The sequence below is a fragment of the Ascidiella aspersa genome, chromosome 3 (assembly GCF_963924565.1).
Source record: "Ascidiella aspersa chromosome 3, kaAscAspe10.2, whole genome shotgun sequence".
NCBI lineage: Eukaryota > Metazoa > Chordata > Ascidiacea > Phlebobranchia > Ascidiidae > Ascidiella > Ascidiella aspersa.
Genome location: NC_139449.1, coordinates 33,008,824 through 33,034,560, shown reverse-complemented (window position 1 = coordinate 33,034,560; position 25,737 = coordinate 33,008,824). Strand labels below are relative to the sequence as shown.

At 35.8% G+C, this 25,737-nt stretch overlaps 1 non-coding gene across 1 annotated transcript; it reads left to right on the top strand.

Moving 5' to 3' along the window:
• The first annotated feature begins 8,338 nt into the window (after window positions 1-8,338).
• On the top strand, window positions 8,339-8,413 carry Trnaa-ggc (transfer RNA alanine (anticodon GGC)). Its single transcript has one exon. It is a non-coding gene; the product is annotated as a tRNA-Ala (tRNA).
• The last annotated feature ends 17,324 nt before the right edge of the window (window positions 8,414-25,737 follow it).

The following is a 25,737-nucleotide window of genomic DNA, read 5'->3' as shown; positions in this document are numbered from 1 at the left end:
ATAGATGTTATCGATTCGGGTCAAGCGAAAACACGGCTTTCTGTTGTTTAAGTTGCGGAAACTTTCATTTTGCAGGGTGCGATGAGACGCACGACGCCTTATGAACTAAAAAGAATTTATAAAAATGCCCTACGACAATATTTTTACAGTTACGCAACTCAAAAACGCAAAAAATAAGTTTTTTTGGGGGGCATGGCCACGAAATCCCCCACCCTATGTGCCCAACCTTGCCAAGACATCTCTATTAATTTAAGCATGAAATGTAAGTAATGCAAACGTTACAGTTTAAATTCATCGGTGATGAAAGCGAACAATCTTTGTGGTCTTTGCATGGGCATTGGGCGGGCACATTCCACTAAATCCCTTTAAAACATGAAACATTTATACACACAATGTGTATAATATGTGATCACATTGTTTGAACGGATGTTTCAGATGCTGATTCGGGTTGTTGATCTTGTAGGCCTATGTACGAACAGGATGCAGCAGGAAACGGTGCTATGGACGTTTCTCGACCAGCTCCCCTCCTCTGAGCCTGCGAAGCTCAGTCGATCTAGCGAAGGTCCCGGTTTAACCGAAGGCCGTGAGTTTGAAACTCAAAGCGGACTAGTTGTTTTTTTAGCCTGGCCTTGCTTGCACGAAAATTCTAATTAGGCCCATTGGTCACAGTAATAGTTTACGGTGGCATCATGTGGTCACTTAAACTTAGTTCGTAGCCGCTCGGACGAATAACTTGTTAGCAACCTCACGACGTCTTTTCCAAGGGAGGCGAGTTGCAAGGCGGAAGACCCGCACATGATGTCACCAAGCGCAGTGACGTCATCGCTCGTCAGTGACCACATTGTTTTCGAGTTCTGGATCATGTAGCCGGCCGACACAGTGCCCCTCTGAAAGGTTGAAATTTTAATAAAAAATGTTGGACATTGAAATTTACGAACATTAAATAAAAATAAAAGCAAAATTTATTTCATTTTTTTGTTGATTTTGGACTAATTCTTGCAGTTTTTTTTACAGATTCTAATAAACCGCTTGGGCGACTTAAAAGATTCTCTAAAACAAGTTAACCTTGACTTAGTAGGCAATAACTTAGTATCAGCGCTTGAATGTAAATTAATCTGTCATTCGTGTAGTTTTTGATGAATATACAATTGCAGGTCATATTTTGTCAAGGGAGTGAATAAGTTTCTTTAAGTTCTTCCAGATAAAATCGATACTAAAAAGTTAATAAAACCGAAGACGTTCGGTTTGGTTGTAACAGCCCTATAGTCTCAACCTGAATATGGTCGAAAGGTATTTCCGACAATGATGAAACAGCATCTGGGTCTGTAAGATTCAATTTGAGGATGTCGGTGAACGACATGTTGACGAGAATGTGTTTGGCTTCGGAGATAACTTCTGCCTCCCATTTGGCCGGCTCATCGAACGTCTATAAATGAAAAGGTTTGATTATCGAAATGTAACTTTTGCCTAAATGTTATGAATGTAACAGACTTAAGCAATGTGATTATGTGTTCACTATTGTTATGTGATTGGGACAGATTTTAGACAAAAAAATCCAAGCAGATCCCAAATTACACGACCTTCTCTGATAATAATTGACGTTTCATCCTAATTATGCGATTGTACCTCGTATAAACATAATGTAATAACAGACAAAGGTTTATAAATTATTATGTGTCCCTGGTGATACAATAAATTGATATTTTAATAGATTATCATGCGATCGGCCCAAAAATCGCGTGATCTTGTTAAAGTTAAAAATACAGAAAAAAATATGTACGCCCTTAAATATAAACACTCTTTCACCTGAATCATGTGATCGTAGAGCGCTACAGTTGCCTCGTCGCTCCAGTTCTCGATCGCTCCTAGCACGGGAAGTGAGTTGGCGAAGTCCTCGTCGGAAATGGAGCTCAGTTGCTCGGGCGTCCAGTTCACGTTGCCATCTCCAAGAGCCGTTATCTGGTCGAAATCGGGCACGGTCTCGCCTGGACAATAGTGCATTAAGGAATAAGATTTGCATATCTGCGTCTTTGTTTTTTATAATCAACAAGATTTGGGCGAAAGGATTTAAAAAATATTTTTAGATGATACACGAACTAGTAAGTTTTGGTGAATCGATTTTAGGAAAAAAGTCTTTACCGCCGTGTGTTTTATTACATAGGCATCATAGTTGCATTATCTTTTATTGGCGCCAACGTGAAAAAGCTTCGAGACTGTTTTCTGTCAAGCGAAGCACACAACTTTATGGTGTACCTGTCTCTCTCCTCTTTCTTCTATTCTCAGCAGTAGGAGTTGATAGAACCTCGATTGCTTTCTGATAAAAAGCTGCAGAGTTGACGACATCTCTTGAACTGACCTCAGTCGGGGGTATGATGTCATCGATCGCCTCCAAAAATGTATCCTGAAAAAATAAAAAGAGTTTTAACTGTTATTCGCAGGGTTGTAATATCGGGACGTAGCCGATACCCGATACGTCCGACATTTGGGTGGTATCGTGCCTGTCCGATACCAAATTTACGTAAAAAATTCAGCCATGATTTTCGATTGAACGCAGTGGTTTCCACCTTAAAAGGTGATGCTATAAAACAGGGGTCGGCAACCTACGGCCCGCGGATCTTTAACAAATTAGACACTAGTCCATTTCTTATACTTTTTGACTATTTTAACTACGTAAGTGCGAAAAATTTTCGCGCCTCGCGCGAATGATTATTCTACGTTCTCCGATTTGTCTACCCGCCTGATTTCACTGTGCTAACATGTTAATAAAACAAGTATTAGTTAACATTTTGTGAGGCCTGCAAAGATCTTTTAAGTTTGGTTTTGGCCCGCGACTAGGGATGTTCAAAGTAGAATACCGAATCCAATTCTGCCGTTTATTTCGGGTAATTGGAACCGATATAATTTAATGTTTTACCGCCGATTGTTGCGCCTAATTGTACAAACGCGTGTGGTAAGTTGGCCTGTTGCTGCGGCGACCAATTTACAGTGCTTGCTTTAAATGTAACCTGGTAGTGCAGTGTCAGCGTTTTTTCGGGCGACCAATTACCGCGTCTCGCGATAACGTTCGTCTAATAATTAAGTGTCAATCAAGCGTTATTGGGCGAGCGATCAACGTGTAATGTCTGGTGTGGAGTTCGCAATTTCCCTAGATGCGTTAAGTTGTAAAACGTGCTGGCCGTCCACAAAATGCGCTATAGGGTTACTTAAGGTCAACTTTAGACCAATATTCAGCGAGGTTATGCAGTTATGTGCAGCGTAATTGTCAAGAATTCGTTATATTTGACTGCATAACAGATCACGTTAAAGTAAAAAAATAAGCCCTAAGACCCAACAATGCTTGAAAAACAGGACCGAATTGCTTAAGACTTCTGTGTGCAGTGTTGCATTGTACTCACTATTGGCAAAAATATAAGTTTTGGCAACAACCTGGACAGTTGACATATTACAGTTTACCCTATAGGGTAGATTAAGATTAATCCCTTCCCCAAACAAAATCGAGGTTAAATAATTTAATAAAAATATACTAGGATTCGCTATTCTGGATTCGTTATTCTAGATTCGAAACCTACTATTCTAGAATACCTTGGGATTCTACTTTGAACATCCCTACCCGCGACTAGCAAAAAGTTGCCGACCCCAGCTATAAAACAGTAATACATAAATATTTGGAAGTAGCTCAACTTTTTTAAAGTTTTTCATTTCATCGATTTTGCTTTTATAAGCATGGTAATGACCTCATTATGTATCGGATCGCAAAACTTTTCGTCCAAAATATCTTGTATCGGTTTTGGAATAAACTTGTAAATATAACTAGGCGCAAGAGCGAACATCGCATTTATATTGATGCAGCGTATAGCGCAAAACTAAAAATACGGCCAAAAGTAGCGATTTGTTAGGTCATATCTATACCAGAAAATTAACAAACATTTTAGAGCATAAAAAAGTAATTCTAAAGGTAAACATTGTACTACACTTTAGATTTTTCCAAAACCGAGGTAGGTCAAATACACCTTCGGCAGTGTGCTTCAGTAAAAAGACCCGTCTTGAGCCTTAGTATAAATACACAATTGGGAGCATAATGGCTGGATGTTTTAGTTAGACGGAAATAAAGCCCATACAGAGGTATTGGTAGCACATTTTCAAGACATCTTAATTCTTAATCCATTTTAAACATCTTATTCTGCGTCTAAATAGACATACTATTGCTTAAATATCATGTTGTGAAGGAAATGTGACAAAATGCTGTCACAACTTATATAAACTTAAATTTCGATATTAACGATGCACCTGACGAACTCAAAACCAAAGAAAACCGTTGCAATATCGACAGCGAATGACACAACAACGAAAACAGAAACCTACACCGTCAATCTTTTCGATTTCGCTTTTTTCCAGCAATGCGATGACGGGTCCGACTTGTGCCAGTCCTTCCACGGTCCAAGTTGAAATGTCAGCTCCAAGCTGCTTGTAAACCATCTCCACCACCGGCAACACCTGGTCGCGTGAAAATCTGCACAGATTTGGTCAAATTTAAAACATGTTTGCTGCATGCTTGATGGCATTGCTTGGATGACAATACAAAAGATAAACAGTCGATCACTTTATTAATATGGATACGGTGTCGTTAACCAGTACTAAGTGGGTGTACACAAAGAGGAGTAAGTTGAACAGTTACCTTGCGACTTTCCACCGTCGAATAACAACTATTTAAAAAAAAAGAAAAAAAGTTGGTTTTGAACCGTATTTGCGATAGGAAATGTTAATTTACCCCAGATTTCTGTGAAAATTACAAGGTATCAAAACGCAAATCGAGGCGTTGAATTTTACTAATTCGCCTTTTTTTTTAATAAATTAAAAAAGTTTGTTTTAATAGTGAAAACTCTTCTAAAAATAGCAAATGTCTGAAATTGAAGACTTGGTACGTTGTGAATTTGAGTGTTTTTACAAAGAGTTCTCCTAATACCGTTACAAAACGCTTGCAGGAAAGTAGATAAAACAGAACAACAAAAAATTAAGTTTAAAATTCAAAAAGTATCATTTTAAATAATAACACCGCATAAAAAACATTGTTACCCGAAATCATTTTATGGGACCCAATAAACATTATAATTAAACGTGAATTCTGATTTTAAATATCCTAAGAGAAAATAAACAGTACCGTGCCACGAAAGAAGCTCATATGGTAACTGTTTCGTTAAATATGCAGGGAATTCGGTTTGCTACTTTCCAAACCTTGGAATGCAGGACTTTAGTTTTTCCAAGGCACTTTCGGTTGCGTTGTCCTGTATTTTTGTAATTTGATCGGGCGGAATGTAGCACAACATGTCGCCCAACTTGAAGACTTCCTCCTCAGACAAGCCGTCACCGCCTGTGCGGTTTTCCGAGCGCATCTGAAGGAAACAAGCGTGTGGTTTGCTCATGGGTGTGATAATTTGAATGAATAAAAGCGACAATGTAAATTTAGAAATTATTTGATGCATGTTTTGCAAAAGAACACGCTTTGAATTAACTAACTACAGCTATATATTATATCGTAGACTGAAATCTGAAAGTCGAATATAAATTCTACTACACACCAGAGCATTTGTAATACACAGCATTCGCTCACCAGAATGTACTTTAGTGAAACTAATAACTCTCAACTACAGGCCATTTTTAGGGAGTTTAAAAACGTTTACACCCAGGCTTAAAATATCGTGTAACACTGAAGTAACGCTTTAAAAATTCTAACAGCAAGGTAAACAGATTTGCATCTGTCTTTAAACCACAACGCATAAAAGGTTAAGGTTCCATGAAAGAACAAAACAAAAAAGTGCACAAATTTTGTAATAAGGCTAATGCTGAACAACTTAGGTTTAGATTAGTGGACAATGTTTTGAATGAAAACCCAATCAAAACAATTTAGTCGACGCCCATTTGAAAAAAATGAAAGAAGTATAATTGTATACCAGGCAGATGACAGAGGATTCGGCGAATTGCTTTCCCCTCGATACATTCCCAACAGTTGGCAGAGAGTCGAGGTCAGCCCGGCCGATTTGTTCAACCAACCTCGAGCATACTTCAGGTGACGTATCGTCAATCATCTCAAGTCTAAACACGAAGAGAAATGTTCGGAAAGGGAACTATTTTGCAATAACAAACAGTTTTTTCCTCTAACAAGTAGAGACCGACCGATATCACTTTTTTGGACTGATACCAAACACCGATTTTTTCATGTTTTTTGTCAACCGATTCCCGTTACCGATACTGTATACCAAGTTTTTATATACCTGGGATATGGTAATAATTTAAATTATTTGAAAATCAAATGCGAAAACATTTATTTTGTCTACCTGTTTAATTATACAACCCTTATGAAAAAGAAACAAAAGGAAATATTTGTAAGTTCAAAATCTAGAAAATAAGTTTGTTTATGCGGAAAAGCTATATATTGTATATGATATCTTCATAGTAAAATATCGGCCAAAATAACCGGTAAACTGATATATCGGTCTATCTACTTAAGCTTGCTTAACGACTACATAAAAGATTCACTGTAGTTTGGAAAGAATGCATATTGCCTATTTAAAAAAGTACAAAACGATGACGACAGGAAAATCAGCAAGTCAAAATGCGGCATTTTAAACGAATAAACCGCTTAGAAAAACAATACAATAAACTAATTTAAAAGATAATCGGTGTGCAAATTTCCCATCATGGGGAACTAAAACAAAATAGCAAACGCACTATGTCACAAGTGCTCTCGTGTTGCAGTTTTTTTTAAATACGATTTATATTTATTTGGGAACCAATAATAACACCATCCTTAAATAGATTTAAGGATAAAACTATGCGTGGTGGGTTTAAAGTGATTTACACACCGGGTCTGCCAATTTGCCAAAAAATATGTTTGTTTTTGCGTACAAAACCAAGTCGAGTTAATGACGTATATAAAGGGTAAACAAACTGAAGTTGACCTGCAATTCTACTAACAGCAAGGAGGATAGAAATATAAATTTATGTTACAACAAACCAACAACGCATTTTACTAAAAAAATGTTGTTTTAAAGTAATATTTCAAGGATACGCAATGACATTAGAATCGCACCAAACTTACTTGGAAAAGAGTGCCACGTCACTCGGTATGCTTCCAATTGTATCGGGTAGATCGGGGTTGCTCGTGTTCTTGAGGTAATCAGTCCCCAGTTCCTCTATATTGGCTTTTTCAAGTTTTAGCGCTACGCATTCGTCCTGAGTGACAGTACAGGGGCATTAAAATAGATTTCCAATGAAGGAATAAATAAATATTAATATCGATCTGTAAACTTGGATGTCTGACACTGTTGGGCCGACACTAAGTTAAATACTAACGATTGCTAGGGATGTCCGATAATATCAGATCGGAGCCAATGCTCGGTGTGAAGTTGTATTATCGGCACTCGTCCGATAATAGGGTGGCGTCGGTGACTATCCGATACCAAACTAATATAAAAAATTAAACTCTGGTATGTGACCCAACTCAGAGGTTTCTCCTATATTTATTAATACATAGTTAGTTTACAACTGGATATAAACTTTTGAATACTAAAGTACATTTTGGCGTATTGGGCTGAAGTAAATACCCTTTGAACGTTTGAGTTTCGTCTAGTTTGCTTATCTGAGATAAGTAATAACGTTGGTATTGAATCGGATAGCCATATATGCATTTAAGTAAAACTTGAAAATTTTAACCAACAATCATTTGGTGCGTTTTTGGCATTAAAAAGAATTTAAAAAGTCGAAGCAAGTCTTATGATCGATGACTTGGCCTAAAACGTACAAGTGTAATTTTAAGTAAAACTTGTTTTATGGTATTTTGAAATCTGCAAAAAACATTATTAAAGGCAGACAGCTGGGTACCATAGCTGTGTAAACCCTACTAAGCTTATTCATGAAACTAACTATCCATCAGAAATCTTACCATATCAAACGACATGTCAGTGGAGTCGTGTATCGCCACAGCGACCGATAAGACTTCGTCGTTTGGAACTTTCTTGATGTGGCCACATTTTAAACCAACCACGGTTCTGCCCAGTTCTCTGAAACAGCGAGTGTTATGTTTGTTTTTGCGTTCAACAAATCGAGTTTGCCAATATTGTACACGAAAACAGTGGGTCTTATAGCGGGATCCGCCGAACATTTGGGGTTCGTAAAGTAGTTCTCTATGGCCGCATAATAAACTATGTTTGCCTTACAAAACTATCACAAGTTGAAGGAAATAAATGATATGGTACTGTGGATCCCCTTCAATTGAATTGCTTGTACTAACAGATTGAGCAAGCATTGGCGTATGGCTGTTTCTCGACTCCCTTCTCTCTGAGCCTGCATAGCTCAGTTGGTAGAGCGACGGTCCCGGCTTGACCGGAGGTCGTGAGTTCGAACCTCACTGCAGGCTAGTTGTTTTACAGCCTGCCCTGCTTGCATCATTGATCGACAGATGTGATTAGTCTGCAATGGCTTTCGGTGTACTAAGTTGGAGGAATGAATTAATAAGCCAGTTCACACATGTCATCAAACTTTTTGTCGTGATTTTACAATTCACAAAAAATTTTTCTTATTTCTTGTTTTCATAATAGGTTAGTGGATCATTGAACAAGCAAAAAGGGGTCCGGCATGAAATAATTAAACTAAAAATCGAGAGCGAAGGACTAAAAAAGGGCATCTTAAAGCGTTTATAGCAACTTGAGCTGCAATTTTTTTCACGACAGCTTTTAAACATAATAGCAGTGTATTACAGGTAATCAGGAAAAAATGGATCTAATCAGAGGTCAGGAGTTCGGCCTTTATAAGCTAACAACTTTAATTAAAGAATAGTTGTAATACAGAAAATTTTAAAAAAAAACATGAGGGGTAATCACACTTTGGAAAACATTTGGACCAATGTATAACGTCATTTCACCTGACTTTAACCGCATCGAGGTCATAATCCTTTGTGATATTGGCAAGTTCAATCAGTTTTGCAGCCTAGAGAAACAAAGATACTTTGTCAGTAATCTTAAAGTTACCTGACTTTGTGAAACAAAAATCTATTAACCTCTCGGTTAACACTTTGACATTTTCGTACTATTATAAAACTGCAATATTTGTACTTAAAAATCCTTGATTTGGTATCAAAATAACATTAGATGAAGCAAAAAAACATCCCCAAGTTGTAAGCTGTCAAACAAATTACAACTTGGCTTTAATTATTTTAAACCATACTTTCCTGATTTCGCGCCAATTGTAAATTTGGATTTGTGATTTTGATTTATCGTCCCGTACACACATCACCCTTTTATTTTTTAGCGGTGACATACCTGGCCACGATTCCATGGCTTATCCTTCAACATCGTGAAATTAACCGTTTTAAGTTCCTTTATTTTCCTGAGCGGAATTTCGGCGGCAAACACGCCAAGGTCTTTCCCCATCATCTCGTTAACGTCCAACTCTTGCAACTGAAAAAATACGGTTAACTTAAGAAACGGAACAGGTCTTTTAATGTACTAATGAGCAAAATACATGAAATATATAAAGTCAGCGCAACACGTTTGTTTCGTACAATTCTTTATTTCATTAATTTAGACTTATTTTCTTGAACGAAAAATAAACCACAAATATGCTAATTGAGTGGTAAAGGAAGTAATTTGAGCCTATAGTTAAAGGGTTGTTGTATAGGCGTAACCAACAATGTCCATATCGAAAGAAATATGTTTTTTTATTCATAAAAGTGTTTCATGACAGCCCTTATCATAAAAATAGTTTGAAACCAAACCAAAATATAAAAACAAGCCACAACAAGCTACGCAAAATAATTTTAATACAATCGTTCAACTTGTGAAAGGGTCCTTACCTTTCGGATAATAGATTTTCGTTGGGGTCCAGAGAAAGAGTCCGCGTGGTCAGTCATTACTTTGATGTTGCTCAGTATTTCTTTCGCTGGGATTTGTCTTAATTCTTTGGCGCCCACAGCAGTCACCAGTTCGCCAATATCGGCCAGTTTTGTTTGGTTCGTGATCTCCAAGCCAGCAGAGCGCGCCTTTTTTAGCATCAACCGTTTCTATAAAGAGAAAAATATTTTTTGTTCAGAGTAATGTCCCTTGCAGAATTGCTAAGCATTTAGATTGGTTGCCTATATTTGGGTAGGCCAAACTCCGACTCAAATTCTTTATCAAATGATATTATGTTTGAAAGGCTATGTTGGACAGGTTATTTTCAATGACGGTAAATTAAGATAAACACGGTGCCTTAATAAAAAGGTTCTGTTGATAATTTTGTCCAATTCCACGTATCAGTGAAATAAAGGCCACATCAGTTACACCTGTTTATATACACTTTAGTCGCACAAAGGAATGATAAAAAGGTGCGAAACAAGCGTCGCAAAAAACGATAGATAAAAAGGTGCGCAGAACCGAGGTGTAAGCGACCTGCGTTATTTTCACCATTAAACTTTTGAACAGATCCGTATATAGTGATTCCAAAGTCAACCGTAGCCCTCGGCCCCCACGGAGCTGTCATCGGGGGCACGGAGCTGTCATCGGGGGGCCACGAGCATAAGTCTGCAATGTCTTGGTATTGCGACCCGTGTCACTATTTTGAATTTATTTAGTTAAACTCAAACTTGTAGTGTTAAATCTTCTTTGAACTATTGTAACGGATTTTTTCTTACACGTTACTATTGGCTATTCGTAAAAAGTTTTGCAACACTCGACGTCAAGCTTGCAATTTTTTATCTGCTCGCCTAGTTGCCAATCATTGTTACGTCACATACATCCAACATTTGTGTTTTTCCTGTTTACTCAGTTTGTCTTTGCAACGTTTAACCAGCATTTTATGGGTTTGTAAACCGCAAGTTGGAATAAGAGTAAAACTAATACAAGCAGTTGAACATTTTTTTTCACAAAATGATTGTTGTTGTTCCATTGATTAAATGTTGTGGTAAAATTAATTGGGTTAAGTAGTCAAAGCAAGCTTTACAGAGCGAAGGATAGTTGATTAGAAAATACTTTCAAAGAAGTTTACTATTCAAAATACGTTTTTACACGAAGCTTAAACAAGGTTTTTATCAAATGTCGAAAACTGCGAGAGTTACGTCACTTTTGGCTTCACAAAAGTTAGACAAAACAGCCATAATTGTGCGAAGTGTCTGCACTGCTCGGTTGTGATGTCAAATGTGTCATTACCACCCTCAAAACTAAAAAAGCATCCCCGAAGAAAGAATGACGATACCAATGTTATTTCTGCCAAAATAATGCGATTCGACCAGACGTTACTTAATTTTGGATTTTAAGTGTATTTTTTTATCGGCTTTCATTCAAATCGAAGTGTGTTTTTATTAACGTGTTAGAATAAAACAAGTGAAAACACGTTAAACACAACTTTTAAGTTTATTTTTAAATCGAGGGGGGGCACGAGGATTAAAAGCCTTTCGAAGGGGGCCACGAGGCATGTAAGGTTAAGAACCACTGGTTTAGGCTGTCTGTGGATATCGAAATAAAATATACCTCAAATATCGAAGAAAAGTTGCGAAAAAAACAGTAAGGTACAGAATCTATATTTACCTGCTTCCTGCTTAGATTTTTGTTGGTTTTTATGGTGGACATGGCGCTGAGAATAGCTGAATCGGGTATTTCTTTGATTTCCCTCGGTTTAAGGCCTCCAAGTGCAGACGCCACATCCTCAACATCGGCGGTTGTCAGCTGCGTCAGGTTCTTGTCTTTGAGGAGCGTCTTGGCTGCAGTCCGCATCATCTGCGTGAAATGGCATTAGTGTAATTCGCGACGTTTAATTTTGGTTTCACGCGTAAATAGTTTCCTGTAAAAATATAATATCGCGAGGTTAACATCGGGAAAAACAGCATGTTGTTAATGTTAATGCTAAATCACTCCGATTTCTAACTTATTTAAATTTTGGAAGATTTTTTAACATTTTAGAAAAATAACCGCGGTCAGACTTATTTTATGTTAACCCATTTGATGGAGACCATTTAGTGTACATTCGCTGTACCCGAAATATCATGTAACTGTTTTCTTGAAGTATTAGGATTAAGTTGTTCGACTATTGGCAGCAGGAAGGCGGAACGGTTGAAAAGAGGTTAAGGTTAAAAAATCTTAAAATTTACTTTTACCGGACCTCATTTTTTCGTTTGTGGTTCGGGGTGATAATTGCTTTTATAACTTGACCGAAACACATTATACTTAAATTGAAACACAACATATTTGTAATGAAGGTATTGTACAATATGTATATTACGATATTTGTGTATTTATTTTAACACAAGAACCGTCCACCTTAAACTGCGAAACGTTCACTGTAGGTTTTTTCCTCTTTGGTTTGGTGGTGGATGGTCGCTTCTTTGCTTCCTGGCACCTCTTTAAGCGTTTCTTCTCAGCGGGAGTGCACTGGACAAATCACAAGCAGTTGACGTTCAATGACAATGGTTCTTAAACTGGGGGCGCGCTCCCCTTGGGAAGGCGTGTGGGGTTTACAAGGCTTAAGAACCACTGTTCTATGACATGGAACAAACACAGAAGTGCCTTGATGCAATGGTTGTTAACGTGTGGTAGACGTGTCACTCGTGTTTAACATAATTAAATCGGGATGTAATCTAAAGTTTTTAGATAGCGCTGGGAGCTATGTTTTTAATTCAATTTTTGGCTTTGTTAAACACAAGTAAATCTGAGCAAGATGGTTTCTTTATCAACCAGTTGGTACACAGCGATAGTAAAATCAACTAGGTCTGTGGAACATTTTCCTTGCTGCACCCCTTTCAAATCACCAAACAATTGTCGCACTCCTTTTGAATCCACCAATTAATCTCCAATACCAAAACCATTGTGATTTTATTTTTATACAAGTAACTGATAACACAGTAACACATTATAAAAATGTGAGTTTTTGAAACACTTCACGCACTCCTGGGGGTGCGAGCATCCCTATCGTTAATAAACCCTGAACTAGGTGGTACGCCACTAAAGGTTAAGAACCACCACTTTACTAGATAGCGAATGTAGTTGTTTCACGGGCTGCCAAGTCCAGAGAACCATCAGTTACAGCTCTACTTTTTTTGATAACTTAGTCAGAAAACTAGTGGACGCGGGTTCCCACGGGCGTGGGTTCAAATCACCGACTAGCTTGCTTTGGAGTTATTGACTAAAGTTGATGTTTCTAATAACTTGCAGGTTTTGTCAACACTTGTTAATGTAAATTTTGCCTGGGGACTGGATTTCATATATATAGGAACTATCCTGTGTAAATTAATGTAAACAAATAACACTCAACCTCTTGTATTTCAGAACTCGTATCCCCCATTCCGCACATTTTAAGGTAGGCCTTTGCCACCAGCACATCTTGTGCAGCGTCTATCCGCTTTCTCAGCTGATCAAAGCTGTACTCGCACAAAACAATGTCCAACCTGACAAAAAAGTTGAGATATACGCATTATTCAGAGTAAAACTTTCTCACCTGTCTCATCAGAAGTAATTTTCTTTTTACAAAGTGGGAGATTTTACAACGACAATCTTAGTGAATTTAACCTGACTATCCTATTTTTTTGTCAATTCAACTAAACATTTAAACTAAATTACGAGCATGTATACGACTTGATTCGGTTATCGTAGGTTTGTAAATCGTCACGCGACTAAGCTTCTTTTTTATACAACAATACTATAGAGCCAAAAAACAGCGGTGGTAAGGCCTAGGCGCTTATACGATGCTTCAACATTATTATAACAAAAAACGTTCAAAGCAGTAGATAATAAGAAAAAGCAAAAAAAATACATAATAAGAAAAACAATTCACCATGAAGACAAACTGTCTTACTGTAGTACTAAATGTCAATTTGATATTTTTTTGCCCTTATGTTATTTTCGTGCAGTTTTAGTCAACCCGTTTTTTCAGGACTACAGTATTGCTAGTTTCTTCAATTGAAAACATATTCAGATAGAGACGAAGATATAAGTCTATTTCACTTTCCTTTGTACTTTTACTCACTTTACTAAATTTGCTTCTTCGTACAAATAAGAAATGTTGTGTTGAACAATCGCAGACATGACAGATCTGGCAAATGTTTTGAAATTAGGACTGGTCGGGTCCAAATCGGCGAAGTCGCCTTGTAACATCTCATTCAGCTGCAAAATAATTGATTGTTTGCAGTCATAAAAGTTGATTAATAACACCTTAAAGATAAGTTTCTTATTTTATTGAGCAAAGTAATTGCATTAAAAAGTTTCAATAACTTTATAACGCAAACTGAAAATTCATGAATTGCATACAAAATAACAATATTTTCAATTTTGTTGTTTATTAAATTAATGACAAGTTTTTGGGAATCTTACATTATTATGTTTTTGATTGGCAAAAACGCTAAGCAACCCGTTTACGATCGGTAATCGCTTTTAAATTAATCATGCCACTAGCTAAAATGTTTCAGGCAGAAGCTCGTTTTAACTGCCATGTTTTTGCATGGAAAAGAAAAGCTTAGATAAAAAATGTTACCTTATTCAGTTATAAAAGGTATAATACATCTGCTCGGTTTTCACCTCGGAGGCCGACATTTTGCGTGAGAGAAGTTTGCTTGAGACATCCAGCATAAATGGCCCGTAGTTAGACGGCTTTATCGCCTCTTTATTGCCTCTGTCGACTTTCATTAAGTATTTGGCAAACTGGGTTCTTTGAGCCTTGTCCAGATCTTTGTAGTTCTCGGCAAAGCATTCCATTCTACATTTGGAAAATATATTCACGATTTATGATATTTCCGCTTTAGGTTTTAAAACGTTGCTTAATTTTAAACGTTGCTTAATGTATGACATTTTTAATATACTATTTTAGGAAATAACTCGTTTAAATAGTGTTATTTTCATATGTTCATTTTACAGTTTTAACATAGATACACAGAATTACTTTATCGTGAATAGCATTAGTAAGAGTGACACGCTATCCAATAATGTAAAACATTGTATTTTAGATTAAATCAGATAATGCTTTAAAAAAGTGTTCTGAATATTATTTACATTGCCGTAATAGCCTATGCGTCACGCGAATTTATCTGCTGCAGTGTATGACTTTTTAAATATGTTAAAACATTCAACATCTAACATTTCCGCAGTTTTGTCCGAGTCCACAGGAAGTTTATTGATATCTCCAGGTGACAAACCAGAAACGAAGGGACACATGACGGTGACAAACTTGTCGAGGACAGCGACTTGGTCCTTCTTGTTAGATCCCCGTTTAATATTTCGACGCATAAACTCTTCCGCAATAGACTCTTGAACTGCAATGGCCGGATTTAGCATCGTTCCACTTTCTCCACGCTGATTGGTCAAAAATACTTCCTTAAAATCTTAATTGGTATGTGGTAACTATCATTTTTAATTGAATATAAATAACTGTACATTTACTCACAGTCACAGGTGATTTTTTACATTTAAATGTAAAATTAAAACGTATGGTTAGGATAAAATATTGCAGGGTTGCAAAATGACTTTTTTAAATAGGCATAACTTATTGGTATAGGATTTTCGAAACAAGAACGCATGTCGTATTTAAATAATTTTTACAGACAATGATCTTAGGTTTCATTCTACTTACCGTCTTTTCTGAAATCTTAGCCATCGATTCTTCCAACTGCGTGTCATCAAACCTTTTAAGCATTTTTTTCAAGCTTGGCACATCTTGTGCAATCACATCAGAGTCCAACATCTCAGCCAGCGAATCGCTACTGATTTCTTTTATTACATCATTCTAAATAAATAAGTAATATGTTTGTCAATTACATGTGATTCGCGGGTTATCTTGTATATATTTGCAGTTATCCAATTCGTAAAAAATAAATATAGATAAACGATTTAATTTTTTTTCAATTTCGTTTTTAAAAATGTCGGGTGTCACCATAAGTTAAGAGGTATATACTCAAAATGTATTTTTAACACAGATGTTTTACAAATTGAAGATTCGTGTAGAGTGTTTTTACTGATACCTCTTGTATTAATTTATCCCATTTCTACAAAAACAAGACAGAATACATAACCTAATTTGTTTTGAAAATAAAAAAAGAGTAATTAAAATAATAGTAAAAAACATATACTTGAACATTTCATTGTTTTATTCTACTAACCGTTACTATATTCGCAACTAAAGGCATTCAGCCAACTTTTCAAGACCTGTGAAAATAAATCAATATGGCTAACCTTAACTTTGGCCATAAATTGTGGGGGAATCTCTTTGAGGGTGTTTTTATTTAGATCGTTGATAGAGGCAGATCCTTCTAAAACATCGACCAAAACTTCACTTTCATGTGTTGCTATACTGATAAAGTAGTAACTAGTGAGTCATGTTAGAGTTTAACAACCTATTATTGAATGTGGACTAATCTATTAAAAAAAGCATGTATATATTGTATAATTAGATTAGGTTGAACAATGCAGTAAACCAAGCTTCCAAATTGTTATTTAAATGTTTTGTTCATTATGTGCACATTTATGTGATTCCCCAAAGAGTTATAAATACTTTTAAAAGTTTAAGCTTGAAATATGGTTGAATCCATTCATAAAGGGTATTAATATTCTATAGCCAACTTACAATTTTGTGACTGCTGAACCTCTATCAATGAAATTTCTTGCTATAAAAGTATTTTATAGTTTAGTTAGGTAATATTGTTATTGATATTGTGGTAGTTTCAAATCTAAAACTACTGCAATAGAAAACTATATATATACAAGCAAAGCATTTATTCTTCAAGTCATAACAAACAATCAAATTAAAATTCTATATTACATATATGCTGTCATTTTATACTTAATGCAACATACAGTGGTCTGTCTTGTTTAATTGTGCTGTAAAGCTCATAAACAAGCCATGGTGCAAATTTGGCTGCGGAATTGGATTACAGTTTGTTAGTTACAAACACAGCTTTTTTTAGTAGCCTATGCATTGTTTTACACTCCTTATTTGGTGAGCAGTACAATGCCCTTATGGTTGTTTATTGATGGACAGGTGATTGTAAGGTGGCCACAACAGGTATATAATTTAATTGTTTTTCAAGACAAAGTAAAGTTCAAGCTGAAAAACGTAATGACTTGAGGTGTGATATAAACTATTAAAACGAAAGTGGATTTACCTAATTTATTTGAAATAAATGAGAACTGGAGAGACGTGCATTCAGCTTTTATTTAAAGATAAAATAGTAGCCTTTAATTATATTTGGTTAACCAGACTTCTTGCAAAAATAGTCCTTTTTGCAAATATACTTACGGAAAATTTTAATGTTGATGTCTTTTAAATTGCGCTTTATCCTGGGATCTGAAAAAAAGACAAATTTTAAAACTTAAGACTGTAATATCTGCTGTGACTAAATATTTTATGATGCGACTATACATAAGACTTTGTATATTTTTTAAATAATTTTTAAATAATTTTTATTAAAAATAAAAACCTTCAGAGCACCTTATTAAATTCTTACACATTTTGGTGAAAACAAAACTTTTTTATTTATCAAGAACTATTTTATAAGTGGTCACATTTTTAATGTTGCAGGGCTTTTATTTGGTATGTGACAGTGCAAGAATTCATTTTTTAATATACTACTAGTTAACACTCCAGATCAAAAACAAATAGAAAATTCTTGCAGTATTTTATTACATGTTAACAACAGTCTCTGTGACAAAACAGTTACACAGTAATTATGAAAAGTAAGTTAGATACTTATAGAGTGGAAAGAGTAATATGCAGCTGTATATTTGCATTTTCCATATAAATAATTTGAATATATTATACTGTGTATAAATATGTGTGTGTGTGTACAAATGCCTACAAAATATAAAGCAAGAGACAGAGTTTACTTTTTTGCTTAACATATGATTCCTTGTAGTTCAAGTTTTCTGGCATGCCATCTCTGAATTTTTGTAATCCACCTAAATTGCTTAAAGCTGAAAGAAAAAAAAAATAGTAATTACAAAAAAAAGGTAAATTACTTTAAAAAAGAAAACAACGAACGGTTTAGCGTAAACTGTCTTCAATTAAAAAAAAATGAATCTACAAAAGGCAAATTACCTAAAAAAAGGATAACTTTTATACACAAAATATATTCTGAGATGGTCTCATTTTAATGTGTACAAAAACGGGAAACACTAATTTACGGAATGATGAATGGTCAGAACGCTCACAGTATTATTATTAAATATAATAACACTTGACCCACCTTCACCCAAACCCCCACCCTAACTCAAATATTGTGGGTTGGTTTAATAATTGTTTTAATGGGGTAACACTTAAATTAGTGAGTGTTCCGACCATTCATCATCCCGTAAATTATTATTACCCGACAATAACATAATGTAAAGGTTTACGTGATTTGTAAAACGATGATTTAATTAGAACAATATGTAGTAAAAAATACTAAACCAACATTTTAGTAAACCTAATCTGCGTTGTCTATCTCGGATATAATTCTATATTGGAATTCGTAGTTGGCACTAACCTGCAGAAGTTACCGTCATCCATCCCAGTAGAAACCCTGATAATAAAATAAATTTAACTAATAATTGTAAAAAAGATTCAACTCAAAAAAATAACTTCAATTAATACCATATTATGCTTACCTAGAACGATCAAGTAGCTTGACAAACCGGATATTGTCATTGCCAATAATCACAATTTTCACTTAATCAGCAAGATTAGGAATAAATAAAAAACTATACGTTTTCAACGCAGGCCCAATCTTAATAACATTTCATCTGAATAATTTAACAAAGAAAAACAAATCATTTTAACAAACTTGATACACTGATTTGGAAAATATCTCTAATAATGCAACCCGAAACAAAGACCTACATATTAACGCGCGAATTACTTAAAACTTTTACTTGCCTGGACAATGAAAGTAAGCAGTAAAATCAGTTTCAATGTTAAACGTAAGAAATAGAATTAAACCAAATACCTACAATTCTGTTTTTTATAAGCGACCTTGCAAGGTCACTCATCAAGCAAGCGACAAATCCCGAACTTTCTTCATTTTATCCTGAGCAGTAGGGTTTATTTTCTGTGTACGATAAAATATAGGTTTATTTAAACTATCTTTTAGGTTTTAACAATCAAAACGAACATTGCCCTAAATATTTTAATGTAATGCCATTGCAGATAAACAGTCTTCCTTTACCTGAAGTTTCGATACATTGGATAATCACCTGTAGAGGCAACAACAATCTTTTACGAAAGCAAGGGCATAGTTTGCTTCAATTTTATTACAACAGCCTTTTCAAAATTTTCCCTAAATAACTGGATTGATCAAGGTAAAAAATCCCTCTCAAACGAATCGCGTTTTCCACGCATAGTGGCAAACTTAATGGAGAACCTGACCGATGGACGAAACCAATCCATGTAGACCTAAATATCGAACAAGGGGGTATAATTTTTGTTTATTTCTCCTTAAACAAAAGACTACCAGAATTATTAAGCGTTTAGGTTGCGCAGCTAAACTTTTTAGATAAATTTGATCCTTTCAAAAAGCAAATTAAAATCGTAACTTTGTATCCAACTCTCGCCATAAAGACGCTAGTCTCTAAAAAAAAAAACTGTTTTGCTACCGGAAAAAAATTAGAAGAGCTTATTTTTGCTCGAAATTTAGAAAGTCACAAAGCATCTGGAATCTCCTAGCTAATGTTCATCATTGAAAAAAACTGCTTTTTCGACAGTCGAGTACAGCGCTGTAGAAAAAATTAAATGATATTTAATTGGAACACATAAAAGTACAAAAAATAATATTTAATATATAAATAACGACACAAGAAAGCAGAAAAATGTAGCGGCGTATCTTGCAGTTCCGACTACATACGGCGAATTGCCAGGCGATCCAATGGTTGCATTAGTAGGCGTCTCCATTGAATCAATAGTACCCGCGGCGCCGGAATCTGGAAACAATCACAGCATGCTAGTTATTTTACTTTAAATTTCGACAGTTGGGTAATTGCGGCCAGTGCCGGATTAACCATTAGGCTACTAAGACTATACCCTTAGGCCCTGGAAAAAGTCGGCCCCCAATTTTTTTAAAGGTTAAATTTTTATAAGCCTGATACCTGATAGTGATATAGATGCAGTACAACTACAGTACAGTTTTTGCTTCACAATGAATGAGTAGAGTCAAAATGTGCGTATTTCTATTACTTTTTGTTGCTTGGTTTGCAAAATTAGGCCCTTATTTAAGTTAACAGCCTTAGGCCTACAGTACCCTGAATCCGGTACTAGCTGCGGCCACAATTAGCGTTCACGGGAAGCGAGAATCCCGAATAACTTACTGTCAAGTTGAACATCGATGGCACCGGTGAAGTTCGTGTTGTTGCTGTTGGGGTTGTAGGCTGCAGTGGTGCTTTCAACTTTGGAGGGCACTTTATTCAAAGGGAAAAACTAATTCAGTGCCACTTGTGGAGAATTATGAGGCAGCACGCACAATCGTGTAACAATACTGGATTAATACGCAAACGCGGATCACCCACAAAAAAATTGGTTCGTGTGGCATGAATTTCTTCAGAAATTACATCATAACTTGACATAAAACAAGACTTAAAACCTGCTATTTTCGGTCAAAATCACGCCCAAATATAAAACGGAAATAGAACCTAAATACCCTCTTGACAAAATATATTAATCAATTTTCTTTTAAACAAATCATTCCATTTTTAAATAATACAATCAGGTGAAACCATTCCACGTATACACCTAATGAGTCTACGAACCCCAGCTTAAGAACACTTGTATTAGGTTAGAAATTAAGGGCTTGGTTTCAAACCATCTTTCGAAATGAAAACCAACTAGTCGCCACTTAATTAAACTATAGAAGGGAATACAGTGTTAAACGTAGACCTAAAAGCTTTGTGGAGTTTGTGGACACATAAATAACTTCTATATAGTTCTAAGCAAAGGTAAACTGAATAAAAAGATCGAAGTTAAAACGAAAGTGCCTTCTCGTGAACACTGAACAGCTAATTATTAGGGTGAGATATTATCAATTCACTGTGAGGTACTTAAAATTCTTCCGTATGCCGCCATTTGGAGAGCGTTCCGCTGACTTTTTCCAAGCACATCGAAGAGGTCTGGTTTGTTCATAACGGTCGCCACGTTTGTGATACCAGAGGTTGCCAGCTGGTCGGGGGATAAGCCGTCCTAAGGACAACAAGTAGGGTTTATAGGACAAAAGTAAGGTTGATTTTATGATAATACGCCAAATCCACAGCATATGTCAACAATATCAGCATTTTCAACAGTGTCTCAGTTTTTTATGCGCATTGTGCTTGTGTGCTAAACTTCCAATTTGTTGTTCTAATACCTAGATAGGTTACAAATGCGTTACATATTTATTAACAAACGTACATTTCGCGTTAAAAAAACGAAAACGCATACCAGATTGTTTCTGTACTGTTACCTGTATAATTATCAGTTACCCTGCCGTTGGTAAAATGTGCTGAAATAATTAACAGATAAGCGCATATATAAAATAACTTGATTAGGTAAATCATCCGCAATAGAGATTTTTTGGTCCGTCAATAAATACCCTGATACGAATTGGGTCGATGTTTCTAAAGAAGACTTCTTTCAGAAAAGGCATCGTTTCCAGGGAAATGTCCCGCAGTTCTTCCACGGCCAGACCAGCTGTCAATTAAACAAGTATTAAAAAATCGAATTGCTAATAAGAATTTTGTACAAAATCTCCTGAATTTTTTTACACCGGTTAACAAATAATTTTATTATTGTCGAAGCACATTTCTATCAAATATCCTATAAATTTACCGACTTTATTTGTTTTTAAGTTTGAGGATTGTTGTTTTATTCGTTATTATCGTAATTTATTTTTCGGTGACATATTTTAATAAACAATAAGTCTGCTCTTAGATCGTTTGTATGACGTTTACAGTTCACCTTTGATTTTAACAGTTTTTCGACAAGATCAAGTTAGATGAGAGTCAATATAATAAACGCGACCTTATCACACTCTAGTAATCGGTAAGGATCCTAAACACTTGACTATACCTGCTAGCGATCCCATCTCTTGTAGTAATGGAGCGTCTGGCATTTCCTCATCACTCAGCATCAAGATAATTGAGAAAAGAACGTCACTCTGCGGTTGCTCGAAGCACTCCGAGTAACCCAACTCCGACATCGACTCGCTATAGAAAGATACACAAAAGCAGTAAAGTGGTTGTTTCTGACGAAAGTTGGAAAGTCTCCTTGCTAATTTCTGGGATAAGTGTAAGCCTATGCGTCATTTTTTTTTATTACACTTTCACAGATTTAAACTTTAAATCTATTTAATACGGCTGGTTATTACCAACATTCCATCAAAACGGCCAAATAATGAGCACTTTTTGTACATTCAAAAAATGAACGTTAAATCAAAGTTGTTTGATATAAAAGATTTACCGATGTATATTAATCGACGTCATACCAAACAAAATTTTATTTTATCTTAAAATGTTATATTGGAAATAGTTATCTTCAATTATATCCACCGCTACCTCATTACGTCGTGACGAAGGGATATCAGCTCGATGGGAGAAGACCCGCACATGATGTCACCAAGAGCGGTGATGTCATCACTCGTCAGTGACGACATCCTTTTCGAGTTTTGGTTAATGTAGCCCGCCAATGCAGCTGCTCTCTGAAAATATTGAAATTAAAAAAAAATGTTTGTTTTTATTTCTTTATTGCAGTGATAACTTTTTTAGCTTACGACACAGTAAAAAAATATTTGCTACACACTTTTGACAAAAAAAAATTTATACTTGGGTATACTATGCACGAATCTGTAATGTAGCTTGATAATAAATTGCAAAGCCAAAAAGGTCGAGTAAATCGACAGCATCTTGATTAAGACGTTTCGATACGAGCCTATATCACCTTCAGTTAATGTGACTGAGAAGCAACCTAATAATAATATTCATTCTACATGGCATAGACAAGTTAAAACACGCAAGGCAATAGGTAAAGGTATTAATATTACCAGATTTCCAATAGATAGAGCGTATGTAAGACTCGAATGCTTTCCGGCATGAGTTACTGTCCTAAATTGGGAAAAGTTTATACTAGGGTGGTACCGGTGGCGATCCGATATCAAATTAACATAGAAATTTTAGGCATGGTTTACGAACCAACGCTGCTATTGCTACTTTGAAGGTAAGTTAGTCCAAATATAATAGTAGGTTAACAGTTAGCGGTAACTAAATCTACTAATGCTAAAGAAAATATTCGATTAAGTAACTGGCAAAAAGGCGTTTGGACGTTTTAATTTCGCAACACTACAAATGATCAAGGAAGCATTAAATGTCCCGAAAGCTTGGTAGAAAGCAAAAAGCTATTTTACAGTAAATGTGCAATCAACCTTAATCCAGTCTCCGCTTTGAAAAAATGTGCGAAGGGGCGGCATATGCAAAGGCAGGTGTTGTTTAAAACTGACAGATCGTTAATCAGCAATATACTTTAGACGTTCTTGACTAAGTCAAAATCAGTCATATATAAGTTCTAGTCATTATTAGAGAAATATACGTGTTTGCATTGCCTAATACAAAAATAACAATAGAGAGCAAAGCGACGTACGACGTGAGTAAGTTAAAAATATTAAAATTAAAGGTAGGCCTTTAGGAAACTGGACCATTCCGCTGCCCAAGTCTTGAAAAAAACAACCAGCTGTGTTGGCAACACACTTTTTCCTATTTTCTTTTCGCTTTGCCAACACAGCTGGTTGTCCGAAGTCATTGTCGTCATTAACGTACAAGGACGAGGAGATATCTTCAATCTTTATATTTTACATATTCAGATTGCAATCGATAACCTGTTGGTGGTTCCATTTGATTTCGGACAAGGAGGCAACAGCATCCGGGTCGGTGAGGTCTAACGTGAGAATGCCGTCGACCGACATGTTGGCGAGAATGTGCTTGGCTTCAGATATCACCTCAACTTCCCAAGTCTCCGGCTCGTTAAACGTCTGAAAATAAAAATAAAGTTAAACTAAACCTGAAATCAGATTGTACAATTTATATCTACAAAGAGCGACACAGGGTAGTTTTGAGGGGCGCTTCTAATATTAGGTTACAAAATGGAATTCGAGCACAAAGCTTAACCCAAAGTTGCCTATCGGTGTCCAAAACATGTTCGGTTAGACTGCTAAACCCAGTTACATTATTTTCGCAAAAATTACTATACGTTCCGGTGAATCACAACAGGTACAAGTGTTTTTACAATAAAAAAACATGGCTTAATGGTGAAACGTGAAAAAATAAAACTGCATCATTATATTCCTGGCTGAAAGCGTAACTTTAAGTAAGTAAAAACGAACAATACAGTGGAATAAAATAATGCAGTTTAAAAGTAATCCAAAAAACACATGCGATGCTTCAAACTTTAAACGTATAAAGAAACACCAAACAAAGGTTCCTAGATAATATGTACGATAAATATGAACGCTCTTTCACCTGAATCATGTGATCGTAGAGCGCTACAGTTGCTTCGCCGCTCCAGTTCTCGATCGCTCCTAGTGCGGGAAGTGAGTTGGCGAAGTCCTCGTCGGAAATGGAGCTCAGTTGCCCGGGCGTCCAGTTCACGTTGCCATCTCCAAGAGCCGTTATCTGGTCGAAGTCAGGCCCGGTTTCAACTAAAAGTAAGCGAGGACACAGTTCTTAGCGAATTTGCTGCAGAAAACTGTTAAGTTTACTTCCCCTTAATGGCATTTTATTTGTTCTTTATATAGAAAAAAGATCAGTCAATTTTTTTTGTCCCAATAGCAAGGCTCTTCTTTGACTTGTGTGCGTTTATGTGGATGATTGTTTGTACAGTGGAACATAGGATTTTGAGCACATTGTAGACTAGAATCCATTTATTTTCTAATGTTTACAATTTTCTTCACCTGAAAGACTTTTTGGCTATAGATATGCAACTCAGGCCCGGTACAATGGCCGTGTATTCAATGAAAAGTAGGTTGTTTTAACAATTTTTTTTTAATAAAATTATTCTGAAGACATGTGGTGCTAAGCAGCAGACTGTAACAAAATGTTTTTTTGTAGAAAAGATTTAATTCATTATTTAGCATTATACTATAGTTTTAAGGTAATGTTTGTTATATTGGTGTTTGAAATTTAATCTGGCCTGCCGGCTTGTCGAACCTATTTGTCTCTTTGTTATGCTATTCTTCACAGTAGGAGCAGGAGTAAGCACCTCGGACGCTTTTCGGTAAAACGCTTTAGAGTTAACGATTACCATCTCCATGATATCATCGGGTGGCACAATGCTGTCAAAAGCCTCCAAGAAAGTCTCCTGGAAAACAAAGCAGTGGTATTGTAATTACTAAGACACTGTTTTCAATGGATTTGACTTGAAGTTTTTCGGGCAAAGTGACTTGACTTAAGTCAACTTGAAAAATAACTTCACTTGAACTAAGTCATTTATTCAAATGAGTAAAGTGGTGCGCTACATTGAAGATTACTGCAAAAGCTATCATTTGGCGGTTAAAACGAACAAGGTTATTTAACACGCAAAAAAACTTTTTAACGGCTTACTAGTTCAGTGCGAGTTTATTTAAATGCGTAGCAAATGTTGTTGCAGTCGATAAAATGGTTAGATCTGATGAAAGCAAAAGTAGGCATACCACTAAGCGTAAAGCCAGTAATAGAAAACAAAGATTTATTTTTGTTACATTTAAGCAGGAAATTAAAATCTTTTAAAACGAAGAATAGACTATTATTAGAAAAAATCTAAAGGCCTTTT